The sequence below is a fragment of the Balaenoptera ricei genome, chromosome 1 (assembly GCF_028023285.1).
Source record: "Balaenoptera ricei isolate mBalRic1 chromosome 1, mBalRic1.hap2, whole genome shotgun sequence".
Lineage (NCBI taxonomy): Eukaryota > Metazoa > Chordata > Mammalia > Artiodactyla > Balaenopteridae > Balaenoptera > Balaenoptera ricei.
The window spans coordinates 108,587,922-108,614,470 of record NC_082639.1 but is presented as its reverse complement, the minus strand read 5'-3'; the positions used below and the strand labels follow the sequence as shown (position 1 = coordinate 108,614,470).

Here is a 26,549-nt window from a genome sequence, read left to right as displayed (position 1 = left end):
TCGCGCTGGGAGCTTGGGCGCCAGTGGTCCCGCTGAAGGGTTCCCTCCTCCTCCTCCTCCTCCTCCTTCTCCTCTTCCTCTTCTTGAGTCCGCCAGCTAACGCGGACTGGAACTCTCTCGGAAGGTGGGGTCCTTACAACCTTCCTTTTCTTCACTCACGTTTTACAGCCCTCGCTTAACGGTTTACAGAGCTTCTGTTTCCTTTCTAATTTTCAAATATTGAATGATTCTTAGTCCCACATTCACGAATATCATCCGATTTAACGACTGTAAACTGAGATGTGTTATACCTGTTTTCTAGATCTCTAAATGCGATTCGAGCTGAGGCCACTTTGTTCCTCCCTCTCCTTGTGCCTTTCTGCTTCAAGTTTGCACTTGAGTGACCTTCGTTTGGTGGTGAACTTTGCTTCTTGTCCCTAGGGGTTAGCCTGCTCTGCGGTTCCTATTCCCATTTTCACTATCTTAAAGCCAGACTTTCTGGATTGATCTGAGCCTTAATAGTTCAGTCAAGTCGGTACCTAAGGACGAATCAATTCTGGAAAACATTAGAGCAACCAACTAACCGGAGGGAAGTCACTAAAAAATGACGCTCAGCCTATATGTAAAATGATAAAGAGCTGTTACATATGTACGATCTTTTCTCTCTCCTAGAAGGAAAGAACGGTTCTATTGGGGAAATTTTGTAAAGGTCAGTTTGCAGGCTTTTAGTTAAGGCAACTGAATTGTAGTTTGTTAGAAGTATCTCAAACTATTGAAGAGAAATTGTCATCAAATTGTACTTTTTATTGGAATCGGTAAGTCACCTTTCAGAGACTAGTTGATTCAGTTTGTCTTGTACAACAGAAAGGTTTCTTTGGAGGTATGGAAAATGAAGGCAAACGAATTCTTGTATACACAATTTTTATAAAAATATTAAAGGATGGGGAATTCCCTGACAGTCCAGTGGTTGGGACACCGCCCTTTCATTGCCGAGGGCACGGGTTCCATCCCAGGTCGGGGAATTAGGAGCCCACAAGCCGCGTGGTGAAGAAAAAAAAAAAAAAGCGTTCATGATTTTACAGAATTAGCAACTATAAATATTAAACCTCAGTAAAACTGATGCCAATCGTTTCTCAGGCATTTTCAATGGCTTTTACAAAACAGTCAAAAAATTGGGTAAAACAAAGGCCATCTTCTTCATTTAAAATAAAAGATGAGAACATACCTGGGTTTTTAGAAGCCAAGATCTTCTGTTGGGTAACAGCATTTCTCAGAAAAGGATTTTCCTTTTGTCAGAAGTAAATATTTAGAAGTTTATTTATTTCTCCTTGTGTGGAGGGATTGTGTGTGTTTTCAGCATTGTTTTGATACTGCCACAGTACTCAGAAATAATTATTAGCAGAGGAGGTTGATAGTGAATTTGTTTTTTACAACCCATAGGACATTGAGAAGCCACCTGCTGAGAAAGGGGCTATTGCCATCTGGTCTATGTTATGAAGCCAAATCATTACACTGATCCCATAATAAACCTCCTTTTCTTTTTGTGTCATCTGTTTTCCCTTTCACCACTGTTTTATATTAGCCTCAGGTTGCTGTTGGAGTTCAGGGACAAATAAGAGGTCATATAATGTAGGTCATTGCATAATGATGAAATATCAATTCTGTAGTCTGTCTCTAAGGCTCTGTCCTTGATAATATAGTGTGCGGTGATGCTTATGAAGCTTTCACTCCACATTAGGTATTATTATTTTTAACTCACATGACTGTATAACTTCACTTTCAGGTTTTTATGTGTTCAATCTTTATAAGCGGCAATTAACGGATGAAGAAGTGAGGAGGTTATGCACAGTATTTCAAGGCAAGGAGGCCTGTAGCTATGATCAAAGGCAAAGGATGTAGAAAAATGTTCATTTAACAAACTTTTTAATATCTTTGTTTAAAGCACCTAAGTGCTAGGAAAACAAAGATAAATAATACACAACCCTATCCTTTGAAAAACACAGTCTAAACACAAGATTATGAACTGAGAGAGAAAATGATGGAAGGTAGAGAAATGACTGAGCTGACAGCTTGTGCCCAGGAAGCTCAGAGGATGCCAGAACCTTGACTTGCTCACTTCAGTGAAGGTCTCATCTTCCATTTAGCATGGCTTAATTTTGTCAACGCAAAGTTGATCAGCCTGTGAGGGACAGGCTTGTGCCATGAAAACTCACAAGAGGCTAATGTCTAAACCAGAGGGTCAATTTATTGCTTTATAGGGAGATGGTATAATTACATTGACTGCAGTGTTCTTTTTTTTTTTTTTTTTTGATTTTTTTGATGTGGACCATTTTTAAAGTCTCTATTGAATTTGTTACCATATTGCTTCTGTTTTATGTTTTGGTTTTTTGGCCGCAAGGCATGTGGGATTTAGCTCCCCAACCAGGGATTGAATCCACACCCCCTGCATTGGAAGGTGAAGTCTTAACCACTGGACCGCCAGGGAAGTCCCAACTGCAGTATTCTTGTTCAGTGTTCTTGTTCAATAGGAATATAATAATATCCACAAATGTGAGCCACAAAAGTAATTTAAAATTTTCTTTTTAGCCATATTAAAAAAATAAAAAGAAACAGGTAAAATTAATTTTAACAACATATTTTATTTAACCCAACTTATCCAAAATGTTATAATTTCAACAGGTAATCAAGAAAATTATTACTGAGGTAGTTTATTTATTTGTTTTTTCATACAGAGTCTTCAAAATCTGGGGTGGATTTTATACCTACAGCACATGTCAATTCAGATTAGCCCTATTTCAAGTACTCACGTGGCTATGTGAAGGTCTAGGATATGCCTTTCCTAGAAGAAGTTAACTGGGAGGCCAAGATAATAATCAGAAGACTCTCTGGTGAGCATGGATCAGAACAGGGGGTGCTGGATAGTCTTGAAGGATATTTTATTGGCCTGACAAGCATGATGAACCTACCCTGATCCAGTAGAGTATACCTTTTTGGTGGTTTTAGAGTTTGTTGCATTTAACATGTCTTGCATCAGCAGTAATACACTGATACTGCCAAATTCTTCTTTTGATTTTATGTAAATCACTTTTTTCTATTAACATTTTATTCAAACAGGTTTAAAATTTTTTTACCTCTTTTATATTTAGTCATATTTGAATGCAGACTAGTCAATATTTGATTTGTATGTTCCTAATCTCTTCAGCCAAACAGTTATTCTTTCATGGGGTTAATACTTTCTACATCTAGCTAATTTCATCCATGATGTGTTTTCTAAAAATAAATATAAATTTATTATAGATGTATTTTAAGAATGTAAATTACAACTATATTACCAACAATTTGGTAAATAGAGAAGAACAAAATTTGCCCCAATACAATAATTGCTTATTACAGTGCATATTTTTATTTAGTTGGACTCATAGACTGTAAATTTATATTGTTTGTTTTTTCCCTTCATGTAATAATACATTAAAGCAAGCAGTTTCCTGCATTATTAGAATTTCAAATGAAATGAAATTTCAAAACAAATGGAATTTCAAATGAAATAGAATTTTTTTTAATGTGTTTAATTCCATATCTGTACACATACACAGATTGGCATGATAGATTTTTTTAAACATCCTTTACATGTAATTGTATATATTTTATAGCCTTTTTCTTCTTGTGATAAAAAACCAACATGAGATCTACCCTCTTAACAAAATTTTAACTGTAAAATTTAACTACATTGTTAACTATAAACACAATGTTGTACAGCAGGTCTCTAGAACTTTTTCATCTTGCATAATTGAAACTTTATACCTATAGCCTTATTTTAAATTAATATATTAATTAATTTTTTTTTCTTTTACATCACCTGGGTGCCCCAGTGTTGGAGGCCCCTTGTCCCAGACTCCTCCGTAAGGAGTGTGGCTCATGCCGCCTATTAAGCAAACCCCGGTCCTCCTCAGTGCCTTCCCTCCTACTCAGAGTCACAGCGCAGCGCTGCCTCGGCTCAGGGCCTGTGGCCAGGTGTCCGGGACAGGGCTCTGGCTCAGAGGCTGTGCAGGGGCAGGACTGCCGGAGGCCAGAAACTGCACACGCAAGGGGCGCAAGTCTCTTCTGGGGCAGTGACGTGAGCCCCTGGCCAGGAACCATGGTGCCCCAAGGTCCAAGGCCAAAGCAACCCGAACGCACATTGCTGGGGCCGGTTGTTCCTCCCAGCAGTAGTGAGGTGTCTAGAATTCGTCTCAGGAGACCATCGCTGCCTGTACCTGGAGCCTTTCCCCTGAAGAACAGACTCAGGGCACCGGTCTCTCGGACCCAGCCCAACTGCCAGCACCCTGTGATGGGGAAACTGGCCCATTTAACCAAGCCCCTGCATCTGGAAATGTTCTCTTTTCAACAGCATAGGGGACACCTGCAGGCCGGGGCGAGGGCCAGGGCCTGGTCCGGGTGGGTGGAGTGTGGGGTTTCCCAGGAAGGTAAAAACAGAGTGCAGTTGGAGCGCGCAGGGTATACTTTGTGGCTTCGGGTGTGTGTGGAGGTGTAAATGTGGGTACAGACGGGGCACGGAGAGAATGGGCTGGGACGCGCTGACTGCGAGAGGTGGCTCAGAGGATGGTGGAATTTGAAATAGAATTTTAATCTGTGGATATGGCATAATTTATACAATGCTTTTTGAATATTTCTCTCTTTTATTATTATTTTTTTTGTATAAATAACGCTCTAGTGAACACCTTGACATTGTGATTACTCCCCCATATTTTAGGATAGTTCCTTAGACTAAATTCCCAGAAGTGGAATTTATAGGTTAAAGGATATCAATATTTTTATGACTTTCAATTCCAAAAGGATTTTTAACAAACTATCATTGATGATGAGAGTAACAGTTTTATTTCACCGGTCCTTGTAATGGTTATATCTTTCTTCAAACATTTATTTAACAGGCTTATCCATTTATTCATTCATTATTTATTGAGCACTTGCTGTGTTCCAGCAATGTTCTAAGCGCTCATGACACAGCAGTGAATAAAACAGACAAAAATTCCTGCCCTCATAGATCCTCCTGGGTGAAACAATCAACTAGATAAATAAATGAAATATGTTTGCTAAAGGTAAAAAATAAAGCAGAAAGGAGAATGTGAAGTGTCATTGGGGTGAGCATTTTAGAGTGGCTAGTAAAGGTCTCATTGAATAAGTGACAAAATTCTAAAAAATGTTTTAAATTTAAATCACAAACCTACAGAAAACTTGCAAGCATAGTAGCAAAACCTTTTTTTTCCTGAACCATTTGAAAGTCTGTTACTTACCTATATAATGTTCCACCTTCCCCAAATACTTCAGGGTGTCTTTCCTATAAACAAAGACATTCTTTTACTTAACCAAAATGTAACCATCAAAATAAGGATATTAACACTGATACATTATTACTGTCTTATCCTCCTCACCCCCCCACCCCCACCCCCCACCCCTCCACCCCACCCCCAATCCCCCCCACCCCCCCACCCCCCCACCCCCCCCACCCCCATCAAATTTTGTCAGCTGTCTCAATAATGCCCTTCCTAGCAAAGATCCAGTTCTCCATTATGACTTATTACATTTAGTTATCTTGTCTCTTTAGTCTCCTTCAGTTTGAAACAGTTTCTCAGTGTTTCTTCAACTTTTATGACCTTGACACTGTTGAAAATTTCAGGCCACTTACTTTGTAGAATAGCCCTTAATTTAGGTTTGTCTGCTGTTTCCTTATGATTAGACTTAAGGTTATGCATTTTTGGCAGGAATATCACAGAAGCAATGCTGTATTCTTGTTGTATCTTATCAGATGGCACATAATTTCTATTTGGCCCATTACTGATACTGTTTACTTTGATCACTTGATTTAAATGGTGTCTTCCAAACTTCTCCACTTTAAAGTTAGTCTTCTTCTCTTTGTAATTAAGTATTTTGTGGGGAGATACTTAATGACATTTCTCATCAAATTTTCAGTTTATTTGTCTATGTCTATATGAGCTCATAGTTTCCTATTTTAATCAGTGAGCTAGTATCATTATTTTGGTGGTAAAACTATTTTCACATTTTCCCGTTGGAACATTTCAAGCTAAGCTTCTGTGTCTTTTCATCATGTCCCAATCATTCTTTGAACATGTCCTTGCTTTCTGGCATACCAAGATGTTCCAGGCTTATCTTGTACTTTCCTGCCCCAACCCTGGAATCAGGCATTTCTCCAAGGAGCCCTTGAGAATGCTGTCTTGAAGCCACACTCTGTGTGCTAGGTATGCTCATTGCTATTGGCATTTTGCTCCTTCCAGGTACTCTCAGTGGACCGAGAATATTTGTGTATGTATACATTTACATATACATATATATAAACAATATACACATATATTTATTTATACTATAAGTATATTATTTATACTATATTTATTTATACTATAACTATATTGAAAACCATGAGTTCACTTCAATTTCAATCCAACACTTCAGTTTTCATTCTAGTTTTATCCCTTTCCATCTTTGTACCTCTATACTCTATTAGTGAGAAATTAGCTGTCTTTATCCTCAATGTATTTACTTATTTGATCAAACCCTCTGTGTATAAATAATCTCTTCCTCTGCTGCCACCCTTTCCCCTGCCTCGATGCCCTTCTGACTGAATATGGGCTCAATATGGGCTCCACCCACTCCATGTAAGAAGATCTTCACCCTGCTCAGGTCTGACACCCCATGCCAGGCCATCCCTCTGCATGGGTGCCCTCTTGGTCCTGCTTGGCTCTGACATACCACTATGGGCCAGTGTACCTTGTTCTGCCCCACTGAATATCTTTAAGACTGAATTGCCAGGAAAGGAAGGAAAGGGGAGGAGGAAAATTAAGGCAAATTTTTAGTAAAGACCCAAAGGAAATTAGAAAGTGAGCTATTTGATATCTTGGTAAGAGCATTCCAGATAAAGAATAGCAAATGCAAAGGCTCTGTGGTAGGAGCATGGCTTGTGTGGTTAGAGGGACACCAAAGCCACGTGGCTAGAAGAAGGTAAGCAAGAGGGATAGCAATATTAGATGAAGTCATGGCGATAAGGGGTGAGGTAGGGTAAGAAGGGAATAGATCATGTAGGGCTTGTAAAGTCTTTGGATTTTACTTTGAATGGGAATGGGCAACTATTGGAGAGTTGAGCAAAGGAGTGAGAGCATCTGCCTTAGGTTTTAACAGGTTCACTCTGGCTACTCTCCTGAGAACAGAGGAAGGGGGGGCAAGGACAGAAGCCAGCACACCAGTTAAGAGGTTATTGCAATAATCCAGGTGAAAGATGATGGTGGCTTGGATCCTGGTGGGGGTCGGGGAAGTGAATTGAATTCTGGGTGTATTTTGGAGGTGGAGCTGACAGAAATTGCTGACTGATGAGATGTGGCATATGAGAGAGAGGAGTCAAGATGGTACCAAGATTTGTGGCCTGAGCAACAGGAAGAATGGAGTTGCCATCAACTGAGAAGGAGAAGGCTGCAGGAGAAGCTGGTTTGGGAGAGAGAGGCATTATCAGTAGTACAGAATGAGATATATTTGCATTAGGTTTGAGTCTGTTGTTAAAAATTCAAGTGTTGATGGCAAGTAGGCAGCTGGATATTCCAGTCTGAGTTGGAGATATAAATTTTGGGAATCAGTGATAAATAGATGCTGTGTAAAGCCATGAGACTGGTTGAGGTCATTAGGTAATGAGTCTAAATACTATTGAATTCCTAGAGCACTTCAGCATACAGAGGTTGGGGAGATGAAGAGCAAAAGAGCGTAAGAAGGAGCTGTCAGAAAAGTAGGAGAAAAAGTAGGTTAAAATGGTACCTTGTTGTTGCTTTCATTTGCATTTCTTTGGTTACTGGTTGCATGGTCCTTTGTAGATTGTTTATAACCTTTATCAATTAGGCTTCAATGATTTGATTTTAAAAAATCAACTGTATTAATTTTTTATGTAATAGGGATTTTAACCTTTTGTCATATTAGATGAAATATTTCTTCTCTTCTTTGTCTTTTTGTTGTTATATGAATGTTTAAAATATTTATGTAGTAAGCAGTAAATCAATTAGTGTTTTTATTTGTGATTTATCTTCTTATGAGGCCTAGAAATTTGTCTCACCCTCCAGAGATTTGGAAATCATTTAATTCTACTTTATTCTAGCTTTTCATTGTCTTTATTTATTTTTATTAACCTTTTTTGTTGTTGTTGTTAACTTTATTTTACTGACCTTATTTTGTTTACCTTCCAGAATTAGTTTTGGTGCATAATGTGAGGTCAGGGATTAAACCCATTTCCTCAAGCAAAGGACTCAGGCAATCAACACCAAGTATTATTTGGTTCAAGCAGGAATTCATAAATAGAAGGGTCAGCAGGATGCAAGGGGCCATGCACTCACTCTCCAGGAGAGTGGTGTACTTGCTTGAGTGCACCAGGTGTGCTGTGGTCAAACATGGGAGTGGCCTGAGAGTGGAGCTGAATTTGGGTGTCAAATAGCCTAAGCTTGGGTGCCAGCTCTTTAGAGAGCTGCTGGAAACACTAGCTGTCCAGCACTTGGAGACTGGAGGAAGGTAAGATCAGGCACCTCCAGATACCAGCCAGCTCACTGTCAGGCAACCCTGGGGGAGCCCCTGGGCCCATTCTTTGGACACTCTTTTTGGTCTCTCCATGCTCCCAAATTGTTAGTTTTTCCAGCACTATTTATTATTGAATCATCTATCCCTTTGCCAGTGATTTTTGATATCTCCTTTTTAGCATACATTAAATTTTTATGGTTATATTTTACTTATGTCTAATTATTTAAAAATATTAATATCATTAACAGCAGGATAGTAAACTTCATGAAGTCAGATGTTAAACATATATTAATTAAAAAAATTAATTTATTTTATTTATTTATATTTGGCTGTGTTGGGTCCCGTTGCTGTGCGCGGGCTTTCTCTAGTTGTGGCGAGCGGGGGCTACTCTTCGTTGCGGTGCGCGGGCTGCTCATTGCGGTGGCTTCTCTCGCTGCGGAGCACGGGCTCTAGGCACGCGGGCTTCAGTAGTTGTGGCTCACGGGGTGCAGAGTGCAGGCTCAGTAGTTGTGGCACACAGGCTTAGTTGCTCTGCGGCACGTGGGATCTTCCGGACCAGGGCTTGAACCCGTGTCCCCTGCATTGGCAGGCGGATTCTTAACCACTGCGCCACCAGGGAAGGCCAAACATATATTAATTTGATATGCAAAACATATACTCTCATTAAATACAGGAACAGGTTAGCGTTAAAAGAAAGCATTATTTTATGTATTTACTATTCTTATTTCTGAGAAGTCTTAAGTTTTGTCCCTAATATCAATAGACTTTTCTCTTTAGCTTGAGTGCTATGGTTCTCTACAGTAGAGAATTTTCCAATAAAGACAATGCTTAAAATAATGGTTTTCTATTTAATTAAAGCAGATATTTGCAAGTAGGTTTATTTTCACCTCACTTTTGAATACATTTGAATTGTTGTTATACTCTTTTTTTTTTTTTGGCCGTGCCGCTTGGCGTGTGGGATCGAACCCACTCCCCCTGCAGTGGAAGCACGGAGTCTTAACTACTGGACTGCCAGGGAAGCCCCATGTTGTTATACTCTTGAAGGTGAGGCATTTGTTTATTATTCCTTTATAATTATAGGTGGCTGCTAACATTCTGGTTTATCTTTTTTAAGTACCTAAAAGATGCCCTCTCAGTCTGAAAATAAAATTATCCATTGGAAAATAAAACTAGTAAGGTTAATACTGAATACCAAAAATGAGTCTTGCCTATAAATATAGACTTCGAATCTTAAATAAAAAGACAAGCAAATAAATATTAAAATATATTGAAAGAATAATTAATCACAACTGAGAAATGCTTATCTCAGAAATTTGAGGATGGCTTAATAATAAGAAATCTAATCTTAAAACATAGAAAATGAAAAATACAAGATCTTTTCAGATGCTGAAAAGATATCTGATAAAAAGTAAACATTCTATTTTAAGTACGTATTAGGAATGGAATAGAAGAATACTTCAATATGATAAAAATATTTTTCAAAATAACAATATTCTTCTTTCTTTTTTTTTTTTCTTCTTTCTTTTTTTAATTGAAGTATAGTTGATTTACTATGATGTGTTAATTTCTGCTGTAGAGCGAAGTGATTCAGTTATACATATATATACATTCTTTTTTATATTATTTTCCATTATGGTTTATAACAGGAAATTGAATATAGTTCCTTGTGCTATGCAATAGGGCCTGGTTGTTTATCCATTCTTAAAATAACAGTATTATTCTTTTTTTTTTTTTTTAACACTTTTATTATTTATTTATTTATTTATTGGCTGTGTTGGGTCTTCGTTTCTGTGCGAGGGCTTTCTCTAGTTGTGGCAAGCGGGGGCCACTCTCTTCATCACGGTGCGCGGGTCTCTCACTATCGCGGCCTCTCTTGTTGCGGAGCACAGGCTCCAGTCGCGCAGGCTCAGCAGTTGTGGCTCACGGGCCTAGTTGCTCCGCGGCATGTGGGATCTTCCCAGACCAGGGCTCGAACCCGTGTGCCCTGCATTGGCAGGCAGATTCTCAACCACTGCGCCACCAGGGAAGCCCAACAGTATTATTCTTAATGGCAAAAAAAAATTAAGGATGTTTCCATTAAGATGAGGAGCAAAATTAAGGAAGCCTGCTATTGCCTGTGCAAATAAATGAAGACCAACCAAATGAGAAAAGCAAAGGCTATTTATTCTGAGATTGCTATAGCAAAGGAATCAGCCTCTGTTACCTGAGTTTTGTCAGTGACTCAAAATCAGGTGCAGAAATGGGAAAGCTTCATAGTGGAAAAAGGGAAGGCTTCAGGTGTGTGCTGATTGGAGGCTGCTGGCATGGAGAAGCTTGTAGGCAGGCTAACTAGAAATGGGGCATCCTGTGTGATTGGTTAGGGGTGCATATTTGGCTTTCTATGGTTGGTCCCACATTGGAAGTGGGGACCAAAATTAGGGAAGCCGTCAGTTATTAATGAAGTCCTGGCCATTTTGAGCCATTTGTTATAGAAGTTATTGTTTAGCTTCTAGGATTGTCACTATAGATAGCAACCTGGCTTCCTGCAAGTCTGACATAGCAGGCTGGCTTCCTGGGTTGTTTATTGTAGATAAGGGGTTGGTTTCCTGAGCAGGTGGGTGCAGCTTGTGGGTCAGGTTTCTATTTTCTATATGGTCTGGCCATTATCCATTTTTATATTTAGTCTCTCAGTCACTATAATTTAAAATTGTTTTGAAATTTCTGACTCATGCAATAAGATAGTAAATAAATAAGTGGTTTAAATCCTAGGGGAAAATAGATGATAGAATTTTTATGTTAAACTGAGCATTTGAATTAATAAAGTAGTTCAGAAAAAAAAATCACTCAACTATTCTGGCAATAATTAGGTAGAAAATGTAATGAAAAATATCTCATTCACTGTATCAACAAATAAAATTCATAGGCATGCCTTTATTGAGGAATGTGTTTGACCTATATAATCCAAACTATCAAATTATTACCAGAGAGAAAAAATATTGGAAACACCCTTTAATAGAAACACCCTTAGTTTTTCACCACTGAATGAAAGGAGAGGCATGCTAAGTTTTGGATGGAAACCCTAAACATTTTGAAGATTTCACACCATCTTAAGTCAACTTAAAAATTCAATACAATTCCCATTTAAATTCCTTATGGAGTTCTTTTTAGGGGGGAACTGAAAATTTTTTATAAAGTTAGTCTGAAAGAATAAACAAAAAGACCAAGACAAGTTTATTCATTCAATAAGTTCTTATTGATTTCTATGTTCTAAGCCCTAGGGATACATCTGTGAATAAGGTGTTACAATTTAAAAGTAATCAGGTGTAAGTATAATGTGTTACCTTCTCTTCTTATGAATTGTTATTATCATTAACAAGTGTAATTTTATGAAGATAAGAAGACGTAGACCTGATATTAAAAAATTAGTGATAAAAATTTTTAAAGAAATCAAGTTAAAATAAAATGTGTTATTTTTTTCTTACTAAATTCCTATTGTAGCATAATATTGCCTTTTAAAAGCAGGTATATTAAAATGATAATTTAAAATTCTCATTAGATTAAGAAAATTTAAAAAAATCCTTATTACTGAAATATATTTACATAGGATTATTTCTAAGAATTTATTCTAAGGAAATAATCTGTAAAGCAGATAGTGAGTGCACTGGGATGTTCACTGCAGGGTTAATTATATTAAGGAAAAACTGGAAGCAGCCTAAATGTCCAACAGCAGAGTAATAGTAAATCATTCTTTACTCATAAGTAGGATATTGTGGTGTTTTGAAACAATTTAAATGAAAAAGGGAAACACTGGAGTTGAAAGGAACATTGGTAATCATAGCCTCTTCATTTTACTAGATAGTCTGGAGAGGTAAAGTGATTTGCCCAAGGGTACACAGTAAGGAAGTATGCATTGTGGTTACCAGCATGGGCTCTGGAGTAAACTGACCTGACTTCGAATCTTTACCATTTACTAGTGTTATGAAGTTGGGGCTCATATGATCCCTGAGACTTAATCTCCTAATTTGTAAAATGGAGATGATAATAATAAGGCTTTGTGAGAGTTAAATGTACCTGTTGCAGATCAAGTCCTTAATAAATAGTTGTGTTTTTTTTTTTTTTTTTTTAAGAAATTCACGTTCTTTTATTTATTTATTTATTTATTTATGACTGTGTTGAGTCTTCGTTTCTGTGCGAGGGCTTTCTCTAGTTGCGGCAAGTGGGGACCACTCTTAATCGCGGTGCGCGGGCCTCTCACCATCGCGGCCTCTCTTGTTGCGGAGCACAGGCTCCAGACGCGCAGGCTCAGTAATTGTGGCTCACGGGCCCAGTTGCTCCGTGGCATGTGGGATCTTCCCAGACCAGGGCTCGAACCCGTGTCCCCTGCATTGGCAGGCAGATTCTCAACCACTGCACCACCAGGGAAGCCCTAAATAGTTGTTATTAATATGCATGTAATATAATAAAGAATATATCTAGTCTTTGTCGCCAGTTCCTGGCACAAGCTTCAAAAACTTGGAATTTCCTGAGTATCTTTTGTTATTCATTACAATCCCCTTTCTACCATACCTGAATTTATGCTAATGAAATGACTCTTGGTGGGCCCTTAGATAGTTTCAAGTGAGGGACTGGCCATACCAGAAAGACCTAGCACATGATTAAAGGATTGGAACTTTCAACCGCACTCCCCTAACCCCCACTCCCAACCTCCTGGGAGGGGAGAGGGACTGGAAATTGGATTCAGTCACGTGGCCAGTGATTTAGTCAATCATACCTATGTGGTGAAACCCCAATAAATATTCTGGATCTGAGGCTCAGTGGAGCTTCCTGGTTCATAGACACATTAATGTGCCAGGATGGTGCTGCACTGGATTGCATAAGGAGAAGGCATGGAAACTCTGTGTCCCCCTCCTCTCATCCCCCACCCCAGACCTTGTCCTATGTTTCTCTTCCATTTAGCTATTCCTGAATGGTATTTTTTATAATAAAATTGTAATTGTAACTACAGTGCTTTCAGTGAATTCAGTGAGTTGTTCTGGCAAATTATCAAACCTGAGGGGTTGTAAGAAACCTGAGAATTTGTAGTCAGCAGATGTGCAGGTGGCTGGTGTCTGAAGCAAGGGCAGTCTTGTGAAGGACTTTGCCCTTTACTTGTGTGGCCTGCACTAACTCTCAGTAGATAGAGTCGAATTGTAGGACACCCAGTTAGTGTCAGAGAATTGGTGTTAAAATGCAATACAATTAACATACTGATAATAATCGTACCACTATTCTCCGAGTCCTCAAATTCAGTCTTACCTCATCTCTTATCTCCTATAACCAGTCTCTCTCGTATGTGCTATTCTTTATAGACCTTATGAGACCATTTTATTTGAGGCATCACAAACACGTTCTATTCCTAAAGTAACTCTCTGACTTTGCATGTTATTTTGTCTTTTTCTCACATGAGTTTTACATAATAATGACAACTTAATTTTCCCAAATGGATAGTTTCATTAGTAATACTCTTTTACCTAAAAATATTCTGTGGGGGAATTCCCTGGTGGTCCAGTGGTTAAGATACTGGGCGTTCATTGCCGGGGCCCGGGTTCAATCCCTGGTTGGCGAACTAAGATCCCGCAAGCTGCACGGCGTGGCCAAAAAAATTATAAATAAATAAATAAATAAATAAATAAATAAATAAATAAATTTACGAAGAAAACAATTCTGTGGCACAACCCATTGCTTATTCATCAAGGTCTTCTACAACTCTTTCCTGTGTTATTTTCATTCTTCCCCAAGATGTAGTCTACTTTCTAGCCACATTGAACTTCTCATTACCATATGTTGTGGGTTGAATTGTGTCCCCCCAAAACACATGTCCAAGTCCTAACCCCCAGTACCTGTGAATGTGATCTTATTTGGTAACAGAGTCTCTGTAGATGTAATCTTTGTAGATGTAGTTAAGATGAGGTCATCCTGGATTAGGGTGGGCCCTAATCCCATATGACTGGTAACCTTATAAGAATAGGAGAAGAGACACAGACACACATGGAAGACAGTCATGTGAAGAGAGACACACACAGGAGAATGTGATGATGGAGGCAGAGATTGGACTGATGTGTCTATAAGCCAAGGAACACCAAGGATTTCAGGCAACCATGAGACGCTAGGAAGAGGTAAGGAAAATTCTCCTCTAAAGCCTTTAGAGAGAGCATGGCCCTGATAACACCTTGATTTTTTATATTTATCGTTCAGAACTATGGGAGAATAGATTTTTGTTATGTCAAGCCACTTAATTTGTGGTACTTTGTTACAGCACCCCTTGGAAAACAATATACCATATTTCTCTGGTTTTGGTCACACTTTCCCCTTTGTCTGGAATGTCCCCCATCTCTATTCACTAAGATCCTATCCATCGTCAGGGCAGTTTCTTTTATGGATCCCTCTGGATACAGTCTTTCTCTAACATATCCTTGGATTGCTTGTCTAGAGCTCCCACATGATGGGGCTGTTAGTCTCTTATCATCATTCTTCCGGTCCCCACCAAAATGAAAACTCCTGGAGGGCAGGAATTGTCTTTGCATCTTCCACCTTTTGCAGCAGTGCCTTGTTTATAATGCTTGTTTAGATTTTTAGAATTCTCTTAGTTATCAGTTGCCTCATTACAGAAGTACAAGAAGGGAAAAATTTCAAGTATAGGTTAAAAATGGCTAGAGTTTACTTTTCTTGAAATATTTTTCCTTAAACTCATACTTTACTTGTTGCACTTTTATGTAACTTTATGTTACATAAACCATAAAGTTCTCTAGAGGCATTTTACCATATCACAGAAGGAGAAAAAATAAATTGTATAAAGCATTCCATAAGAGAAATACAGTAAAATCTCTAAATTACTATATATATATGTAATCCATATATTGCCAATTCAGATTAAACTGCTTAGTACAAAGGACACCTTGATGCCCAAAGTGATGCCAGGTGAAAATAAAGAAAATGTTCTGTAACGAATTAATTTACTCTGTAGACACTATTTTAAAAGTTTAAATCACCAGATGATATTGAAACCTGACAGGAGGAGATGAAGCAAGAGAATTTCTGAAGCTTACTTTCTTAAACAACAAGTGCTAAGCTAAAATAATTTCTTCCATTTAAAATCAAGGAATACACCTTTTGGCCAATTTAGGAAACAGCATCTGGATTAAAAATTCTTGTTTTTCATAAGTACTTTGGAAAAGATGAGAAAATAATCTGTATACAGAGTTTTCTTCATAAAGTTTCAGGAGTCAAAATCATAAGCAGTAATGAACATTGTTTGGAATTGTATCTTTTCCAAATTTGTCAGTGGGTTGGCACAGGTAGGAAAGTTGTTTTCTTCTGGGAGTATATGCCATTGTTTAGTTATTTGAAGGTATTGTAACCCTTAAAGATTGTAATTATAATTCCTTCAAGAGTGTCTGAATAATACTTCTCCATGAAAAGGAAGAGTTTATGGATACTTGCCATCAAAAGGATTATTGGGAATTGCTATATCAGAATGAGGCACCGCAGGTGCTGTGTAATGAGCCTTCACAGTGACAGCTTTCACTGTTAAAATAGTAGTGAAATGAGGTGAGAATAAAATTTCAGCCAGTTCTCTCTACCTACATGAAAGGGATAGGCCTATTTTTCATAATATATCAAGCTCAGTTCTCTCCTACAATGACTTTACTTGTTTTCAACAACTGCTACAAACGTCAGCTTTCTGCTAAAGGGTCACATCAAAGTAGCATTGTTAACTTTGCCATTTTTGTCTTTTGAAGTCAGATTCTATTTTATGAATCAAATTTCAACTTGTTTAACAGCCAGTATAGTTGGGCTACTGGACTTTTTTTATCTCTTGAGATTTGATAGGTAGCTATTGCCACATACTTAAATGCATGTTTCATGTCCACTAAATTTTTCTTGCAGTGCTAGAGTAGATTCTCCTCATTGTATGTGTACTAGCCTCCAGGTTTTAATCTTGAGATTCATGTTTTTAAAGGTAAATAGCAAGTATGTTTTAGTAAAATGTGATAGTTATTAGCAACCAGAGAAAGAGAGCACCTGTACCTTTAAAAATTATAAACATGGGGGCTTCCCTGGTGGCGCAGTGGTTGAGAATCTGCCTGCCAATGCAGGGGACACGGGTTCGAGCCCTGGTCTGGGACAATCCCACATGCCGCAGAGCAACTGGGCCCGTGAGCCACAATTACTGAGCCTGCGCGTCTAGAGCCTGTGCTCTGCAACAAGAGAGGCTGCGATAGTGAGAGGCCCGCGCACCGCGATGAAGAGTGGCCCCCGCTTGCCACAACTAGAGAAAGCCCTCGCACAGAAACGAAGACCCAACACAGGCATAAATAAATAAATTAATTAATTTAAAAAAATAAAAATAAAAAATAAAAGGAGCTTTAAAAAAAATTATAAACATGGTAATAATATGAGAGGTAATTACTCAAATGCTGAAATTCTGAATTAACAGGATATTAAAAGTTCTAAAAGAGTAATGAAATGTTCCTGTATTAGTTTCTTAGTGCTGCTACAACAAATTACCACAAACTTAGTCACTTTAAATAATACAAATTACTTTTTGTATAGTTCTGGAGGTCAGAAGCCTGAAATGGGTATTCTGGGAATAAAATCAAGGTGTCGGCAGAGCTGTGTTCCTTCTGGAGGCTCTAGTGGGGAATTCATTCCTTGCCTTTTCCAGCTTCTAGACATGGCCCACATTCCTCAGCATGTAGCCTCTTCATCTTCAAAGCCAGCTATTGCATCACTGAGACCTCCACTTCCATCATTATATCTCCTCTGACTTTCCTGTCTCCCTCTTTCACTTATAAGGACCTTATGATTGCATTTGGCTCAGCCAGATTATCTAGGATATGCTTCCCATCTCAAAATTGTTAATGTAATCATACCAGCAAAATCCCTTTTGCCATGTAGGGTAGCATATTCACAGGTTCTGGGGATTAGAACATGGACTTCGGAGGAGAGGTGGGGCGATTATTCTGCCCACAGTGCACGGGCTTCTAATTGTGGTGGCTTCTCTTGTTGCAGAGCACCGGCTCTAGGTGTGCAGGCTTCAGTAGTTGTGGCACGCAGGCTCAGTAGTTGTGGTGCACGGGCTTAGTTCCTCCACGGCATGTGGGATCTTCCCGGACCAGGGCCCGAACCCGTGTCCCCTGCATTGGCAGGCAGATTCTTAACCACTGTGCCAGCAGAGAAATCCCTTCCTTTAGCTTTTTACTTTGATCCAAGTCATGTAACTTTTCTATGTTATTGTTTTTAACTTTTCTATGTACATTGTATTTAAACAATATACATTCTAAATCATTTGGTTGTCCTTTAAAAGATCAGAGCCTAAAACCTCTTTGTCCCTGGCTTTATTATATGACTAGAAGACTTTCTAACTGAATTTAATTAGAGAGGATAGAATGAAACCAATATGAACATTCAGCAAAGCAACAGCCTCTAAGAAGAGGTCAGGAGTGATCACAAACTGCTCTGTGCAGCTAAAATAGATATCCATTCCAAGGTTCTGCTAATAAGAGCTTGACAATTGTAGAGCTTTAATACTTTCAATTTCATTAAGCAATGAATAAAATATTAGATCTGAATGTGTTAATAAAAATATGTTTTTAATTATATAAGTGAATTAAAATTGTTTATTGATTCTTATTTCTTGTTTATTTCTCCAGTAAAACCAATTGGGCCAATGAGAAATTTGATGAGGGGAGGAAGTTTCATTCTATGTCAGTCCAAACTATTTTTTATTTTTAAAATATCTAGTCCTCAGGCATTTGTAGGCTTTAAAATTCATAGAATCAGGACTTACACACATAAAGCACTTACATGAGGAAAAAGTCATCCGTAGCAGATCTGAATAAACCCTCCTAATTAAACTTCCTAAAGTCCAGATTTGAAACATCCTCTGGTATTTTATAAGAATTTTCATATTATGTTTACGATCAATACAGATTCTCTGTTGCCTGACCCTCTAAATTTTGCTAGAACACAGTACAGACACTCATACCTCCCCCCACCCTTTCCCGATCATGCTCCCTATATTCAGCTAGAAGTGCAAGCTTTATTTTCTAAGCACTTTGAAAGGAAGTGAATAGATCTAAGAAGTGAAGCTGGAACATAAAGGTGTAAAGAATTTCCCACCAGCCGAGATTTTGGGGGTGGGGGGAAGAGCTGAAAATCTTAATTCTCTATTTTTTTTTGTTTTTCATGCAGAAATGAAAGTTTTATTTCACTCAAATGAATGAATCTAGAGAGACTATTTTTGTTTATAATTTTCAGGACTAATATGAACGTTTTGGACAGCCTTTAGCAGTTCTCAACCAGGGATGATTTTGCTCCCCAAGGGACATTTAGCAATGCCTGGAGACATTTTTGTTTGCCACAATTGAGGTAGGGGTGCTACTGCATCTAGTGGGTAGAGAGGCTGGGGATGCTGTTCAACATCCAACATTGCACAGGGCTGCCCCCACAGCAAAGACTTATTGGCCCCAAATGTCAATAGTGTGAAGTTGAAAAATCTTTGGTCAAGAGGATGCTATCTAATTTTTGACAGACTTTGATATGTCAGTATTTAAAAATTTTATTCTAAAAGTGTAAGCACTAGAGGGCAGTACCTGCCCAACAGTTGTGACTGATATTACTTTACTTTGGGGGTCTTTGAAGTTAAAAAGGAGCTCGTGATTTAGGTTACTTGAAGATAAGTGACTTTAGGAGACCCTTAAAGAATTATTTAAGTAATTCTAGACCAAAAGGCAGTTTTAATGACTACTCTTTCTGAAATCAGTAAAAGCAGAGCAAGCGTTTTTTTTTTTTCTTCTTTTTATAACTGATGCCTTGTGAACTTTTACCAGAGAAAGGGGAAAATTCACGCTAGGTTTTTCACACACAGAAACACTAACGTCATTGCCACCTACACTTCTATTTGCTCTGTCACAGCAGGTGGTGGAAAGTCGCTGTTCCTAGGGCATGTGGATCATTGTAATGCTGTGGAGGATGTGTCTGGAACAGGGGGACTAAGAGCAGACAGGCAGAGCTGATTGAACCAATTAAATGAGGTAGAGAGAGTCTGACTCAGCTCTTTGAGTCTCTGAAACAGATGAATAATAACCAGTTTGTTTGAAGGTATTTACATTAGTTAACTATGCAAGAACGCAATACCATTTTCTGTTTTTTTCCTAAGGGTTAGTCCACGTATTTAGAATGAAACAATATTTTCTCTTTTTAGTGTGAGACATCCGGGCTGAAGCCTAAGATTTTGGGTATTTTAATAAAAGTTGAACCTCCCTCCCCTAAACAGGACAAACCATTTGCTAAACTCACATTAAACCTACACATTCCTTTTTATTTATTATTAAACATTCAAGGTATACAACACAGTATAAAGAATGGACATTTATGAACCAATCCAACTGAAACCCTCTGTGCACCCTTCTCCAATTGCATCCTTCTCTTCCTGTCTCTCACCCGCCATCATGCTCAGGTGCCCAGGTAAATGACTTTGATGTTAAACAATCCCATCTATTTCTTCATAGTTTTATTATATATGCTAAATATGCACAGTAATATATAATTTTTGCATATTTAAAAACTTTCTATAAATGGCATTAACTAAACTGTAATTTGTGTTTCCCTTTCAACATTATGTTCATAAGATTTATCCATGTTGATACAAGTATCTCCAGTTATACCAATATTATTTATCATCCTCCTATTATGGTTATTTCCAATTATTTGCTAATCCAAATAATGATGTTATGTATGTTCTCATATGTAGCTGCTTTTGTGCATGTGTGAGAGTTCTCTAAGGCAGGAGTCAGCAAACTATGACCTGGCCCATAGGGCTTTCCACCTGTGTTTGTATGATCCAGAAGCTAAGAATGGTTTTTACATTATTGAATGGCTTTTAAAAGTTTAAAAAGAAACACTGATATTTTAGGACACATGAAAATTACATGAAAATTTAAGTTTCAGTGTCCATAAATGAAATTTTATTGGAACAGCCATGCTCATTTGTTTACATATTGTCTATGGCTGTTTTCAGGTCCAGTGAGTAGTTGCAACAGAGATTGGATGCCCTGCAAAGACTGAAATATTTACTATCTGACCCATTATAGAAAAAGTTTGCTGCTTTCTGCTCTAGCGTATACGCATAGGATGGACTTGCTAGGTGGCACATATTCATATTTTGCTCTCTTATCAATTAAATCTAAGTTTAAAAATGCAAAATCCTATAATCCGTTGCATCAGATTGTATATTTTCTCAAACTCTGAAACAGATATGAAAAGAATTCTCTGAATCTTATGCTTTCATTTGGTTTAAGTAATGAGCTTAAACACATCTTTGTTGTAGCTTCTTTCCCCTTAGCTCTGGGTAGGTACTAATTGGTGCAGTGGTACAGAATACTAATTAGGTTTATCATTCTTTTGAAAGGGTGCTGGGAATGGGGAAAAGACTAGGAAAATTTTTATAATTTTTGAGCTTACTTTTAAGGCCTTTTTGTAAAAATGAATTCATTTATTTTTGTCTGTGTTGGGTCTTCGTTGCTGCAGGCGGGCTTTCTCTAGTTGTGGCGAGTGGGGACCACTCCTCGCTGTGGTGTGTGGGCTCCTCACTGCAGTGGCTTCTCCTGCTGCAGAGCATGGGCTGTAGGCGAGCGGGCCTCAGTAGTTGTGGCTCGCGGGCTCAGTAGTTGTGGCGCACGGGCCTAGTTGCTCCGCGGCATGTGGGACCTTCCTGGACCAGGGCTCGAACCCGTGTCCCCTGCATTGGCAGGCTGATTCTTAACCACTGCGCCACCAGGGAAGTCCCTTAAGGCCTCTTTTAAATATCCAAGAATATGTGATCTTAAAAAAACCCAAGTTGTTCAGATTGACTTTATTGGTCATTGGCTTTACTGCCCTCTACTAGAATGTAAACCCCATGAAGACAGCAATTTTTGTCTATTTTTGTTTATACTTGTAAAAATGCCTAGCACATAGTAAATGTTCAAGGAATACTTAGTAGTTGAATGAATAGATATATAGAACATAATCCATCTGAATTAAAGCTTGAAATTCATTGATCGACCTGGATATTTATAATACATCCCTTAATATTAAGCAACACTATATTTGGAATTATACAAGATATTTCCTGTTTTCATCTAGGTATTTTAAACAGTAAGCGCATTGTTTGTGACTTTGCTCTCCTTGATGAATAATAATGATGATGAAAATAGCTAACACTAGTCTGTAAGTGCTAGGCACAGTTCTAAGTGCATTACATGTGTACACTCATTTAATCCATACATTGATAAGAGCTCTAGGAGCTAGGTACTATCATTATCGTCATCTCCATTTTTACCAGTGAGGAAACTAAACACAGAGAGTTTAAATAACTGCCTAGGATTATAAAGCTAGTAAGTGGTAAAACAGAGATTTGAAGCCAAACAAATTTTGGAAGAATATATGTATATATTTTTTGCCAAGTCACATGGCTTGAGGATCTTAGTTCCCCCACCAAAGATTGAACCCGTGCTCTCCGCAGTGAAAGCGTGGAGTCCTAACCACTGGACCGCCAGGGAATTCCCTGGAAGACTGTTTAAATCCAGGAGGAGGGGTCTTTGAAGTCCTGTAGTCCCTCAGGGCAAGCTGTATAATAGGAATATAACGTGAGCCAATTTTTAAAAAATTAATTAATTTATTTATTTTTGGCTATGTTGGGTCTTCATTGCTGTGTGTGGGCTTTCTCTAGTTGAGGAGCGCGGGGGCTACTCTTCATTGCGGTGCGAGGACTTCTCATTGCAGTGGCTTCTCTTGTTGTGGGGCACGGGCTCTAGGCGCACAGGCTTCAGTAGTTGTAGCACACGGGCTCAGTAGTTGTGACTCACAGGCTCTAGAGCACAGGCTCAGTAGTTGTGGTGCACAGGCTTAGTTGCCCTGTGGTACGTGGGATCTTCTCGGACCAGGACTTGAACCCGTGTCCCCTGCATTGGCAGACGGATTCTTAACCACTGCTCCACCAGGGAAGCCCCTGAGTCACGTTATTTACTTTTAAAATTTTCTAGTAGACACGTTTAAAAAGTTTTTTAAAAATTGGTGAAATTAATTTTAATAATATATTTTATTTAACCTAATTAACAAAATATTATCATTTAAATATATGATCAATATAAAGACGGTTAATATTTTTACATTATTTTTTCATACCAAGTCTATAAAATGTGATATGTATTTTACACTTACAGCATATCTGAGTTTGCAGGAGGCGCATTTCGAGTGCTCCATAGCCACATGTAGCTAATAGCTACTTTAACTGAACAGTGTAGCTCTAAGTTATAGAAGAGGGAATGTAAACCTTGGAAGCACATAAGTTGTCCAAAGTCATGCAATTAGTTGGGTGGCTCACAGGTAAAGGTAAAAATTTTATGATTTTGGAGGTTGTGGGAGCAATGCCAGGGATGATGGCCAATGAGAGTTTCTAAAACTCTGAGAAATGGACTGGGACCAGGGCAGACCTGTAGAAATACAGGGGTAATGTGAAGTCCTCTAGAACCACTAAGTAGGTCTCAAATGGATTGATTTTAATGGCCAAGAGGTTATTTGTTCACATTCTGAATTGAGGTTCATTTAGTCGTCTGGCATTTATTTGTCTGCCTAATATGGCGAGAGTAGTATTAATATACTGCATTTTTAGTAACTACCTGTCAATTATAGAAACTGGTCTCAATTATATTTGATCACTTCGCTAGCTGCACTCTACTTACTAGCTCTTTACCAATTAGAGAAACAAACAGTCATCATCACGAAGTTCTGATTATATGCAGAAGAGCTGGGGAGTGGGGTGGTAGGTTCACTACGTAAAAAACATGATCTTGGCTCTCATTAAGCTTGAAATCGAGTGGGAAAGTAATATTAGTATAGAGATTTAGTTAAATTTTAAACTATAATCCTAAAGTGCTAAACTCCCAAAGTACTAAATTCATGGTTCCAGAAATGCAAGAGAGAGAGTTCATCATGGATTCTGAGTTAAAATGAAATAACTAGTTATTTCAAAAACAACTTCATATTCATCCTAGCAGTCACACTGGCATTATTTACACATTATAGAGACAGTATGTTTTAAAGTTAAGCTTAATCTGTTTTGTTCCATTATGAAAAGGACCCTTTGAAAATTTTGAAAATATGAAAGAATGAAAAACATTAATCCATAATTCTAAAGACAACTATTTCTGTATATTTCCTTCCAAGTCTTTTAAAAACATTAAAAATACTTGTGATCATGAAATAGAATTGTTTATTTTGTTTTTTCCTTAAAATTATATCACAAGCATTAAAAATATTCATATATATCATTTAAAATACCTACTTGACAATAGTGAGATGTGTCATCATTTGTTCAGCCATGCCCATTTGATGCTTCAGTGACCATCTTTGTAAACAAACTCTTTTTTGTATTTAGGTTTTCTTCTTTAGGTCCAATTCCTGGAAGTTGAGCTGCCAAGCTAAAGAGTATACCATTTTTAAGGTTCCTGATATATTTTGACACATTGCTTACTGGAAGTATTGTCCCCATCAGTGAGGCCCATTTCACGGCAGTCAACAGCACTGAAGTAGTCTCATTTGTTTTTCATTTGCTAAGTTGGGAGACAAAAAATGTTATTTTATTGTTTTAATATCAATTATTTGATGACTACTATTTTTTATTTTTATTTTTTTTAATTTTATTTATTTATTTATTTTTGGCTGTGTTGGGTCTTTGTTGCTGTGCGCGGGCTTTCTCTAGTTGCGGCGAGCCAGGGCTACTCTTTGTTGCGGTGCGTGGGCTTCTCATTGTGGTGGCTTCTCTTGTTGTGGAGCAGGGTCTCTAGGCGTACGGGCTTTAGTAGTTGTGGCACGTGGGCTCAGTAGTTGTGGCTCGCGGGCTCTAGAGCACGGGCTCAGTAGTTGTGGCGCACGGGCTTAGTTGCTCCGCGGCATGTGGGATCTTCCCTGACCAGGGCTCGAACCCATGTCCCCTGCATTGGTAGGCAGATTCTTAACCACTGTGCCACCAGGGAAGTCCCTGATGACTACTATTAAGTACGAACAATTCCTCATATTTATGGTTATTTCTTATTTATTTATATTATTATATACTTTGTAATTTTCTCAGGTTTTATCAGTTTGTTTGAGTTCTTGATGTGTTATGACATTGCTAGTTTTTTTTTTTAATGGATAGTGTTGATAGTTCTTTTAAAATAATATTCCTTTAAACACCAGTTTTCAACATGTAGGGTTTTTGGGTTTTAAAAAATATATTATTTGGGGAAAACATTTAGTTTCCATTCTTTTTAGGCACTCTTTGAACTGCTTTCTTATGCTGTCAATGGGTGTGGGCTCAAGTGGTGTAAACTACTTATACTAAGCAATTAAGAAAAATAAAATTACAAAGATACATTTTCTGTAAAACATACATTGGGCATACCAAAGTGTGGTAAAAAAATGTTTTTGGGAAAAAAATGCTTTGGGGAATATTTACTACTTTGAATTATCTGCACTATTTTCCTACGGTAGTGCCAATAGAGTAGATTGTATGTGAAAAGATTTTTTGAGTTTATTTATTTATTTATTTATTTAAGTTTATCTTTTGAGATAAAATTCACATGTGAAAAGATTTTTACCTTCAAATTTTGGAAGGCTATATTGTTTGATTTAGAAAGGAAGCATGGACTGTGTACCTCTTCTTTTGTACCCCAAAACCTGAAGTATGCCTTATTGTTAATTCTTAGTGCTCAGGACTGACTTTTTTTTGTTTTAAATTAGTGCTCGTTTCTATGGGCTGCAAACTTTTCCCAATAGCTGAAGCAGAGACTTCTGGGCACTGTTTTATTTCTTCTTTCTTCACAGTTTTAAAAGAGCCCCTTGCCTCCTCTGTTTGTCATTACGTGTACTGAAGTACAGAATAGAAAATGCAAAACAAGACAGCTGTGCAGGAGGTTTTTCTTTTTAAAGAAGTTGATAGACAAAGGGCACAGGGTTCACTGTTCTCGCCAGCTGAGAGTTTAGCTTCTAGAAACCGCTACTTTAGGGGAACAAGTGAAGTAGTGTGGAAGGCCTGAAAGGCTTCATTGACACAACAGCCGGGAGGCTCTTGTACTACTTTGTCTGGTATGCAGTGCCCTTCGGAAACCAGCTCTTCAGATCTCTACACCCCCAACATCACCAAAAGCTTAAAATATTAGGCTTTTTTATTTTTGGTGGGGTTTTTTTTTTTTTTTTGCCACTATACTTGGTTTTCTAAGTGAAATTACTGAAAAGGAGTTTGTTTTTGTTTATCTTTTGCCTTTGAGTGTCAGTCAGTGATTCACATAATCTCTTGGCTTGCTTAGTGGTAACACTGGGGGTCTGGGCAGTAGGGCCAAATAGTTGTCCCTAGCAAATTAGTGGCCCAGCATTAGTATTTGCTTTCTGAACTAGAATCTAAGTGCTGCAGCAAAAAGGAGTCCTTGGGTGGGGGAAATAAGACAAATTTGAAGCTGATGATTCTCAGCTGTCTTGAAAGTTGATCTGGAGAGATTTAAGTTTATGCTAAGGAATAACTTTCCAGTAGAATAAGGTATTAAAAGTTGTTAGATTTGTATCAGTGAAGTTGTAGACTCACTTGTAGACTTTGAGAGGGTGCTTCAAGGAAGACACAATCATCTGTGGCATGTTGGTTTGGTATAGAAGGGCTGAGGCCAGGCAACCTTTTCATCAATGGTTTTCATTCAAGTATTAATAGAGCTCCTATTATGTGTCTAGCCTTGAGAAAGGATGTGGCCTGTGCTCCCGAACTTTGAGGAGCTCAGAGTCATTGACCCATAGACTATGGAAGAGCCTTAGAGATAAGCGGTTCAGCCTTATTCTGCAGGGAGCACTGAGGCCCGGAAAGTTGACTTGCTCGAGATTACATGGAGTTAGTGGCAGATTTTTGACTGGAAGCTAGATCATTTTACTCCCAGTTTGGTATTTTTCCATTCGACTATTGTTGAAAGTGCCTATCGTTGTCAGAG

General features: G+C 38.2%; 1 long non-coding RNA gene across 1 annotated transcript in view; it reads left to right on the top strand.

Annotated features, from left to right (window-relative positions):
• The window catches only part of LOC132370217 (uncharacterized), a 50,272-nt gene continuing 23,723 nt past the window's right edge, over nt 1–26,549 (top strand). The window contains exons 1-3 of the long non-coding RNA XR_009504527.1: nt 1–124; nt 2,712–2,867; nt 9,520–9,582. This is a non-coding gene — a long non-coding RNA (uncharacterized LOC132370217). The remainder of the gene's footprint in view (nt 125–2,711; nt 2,868–9,519; nt 9,583–26,549) is intronic.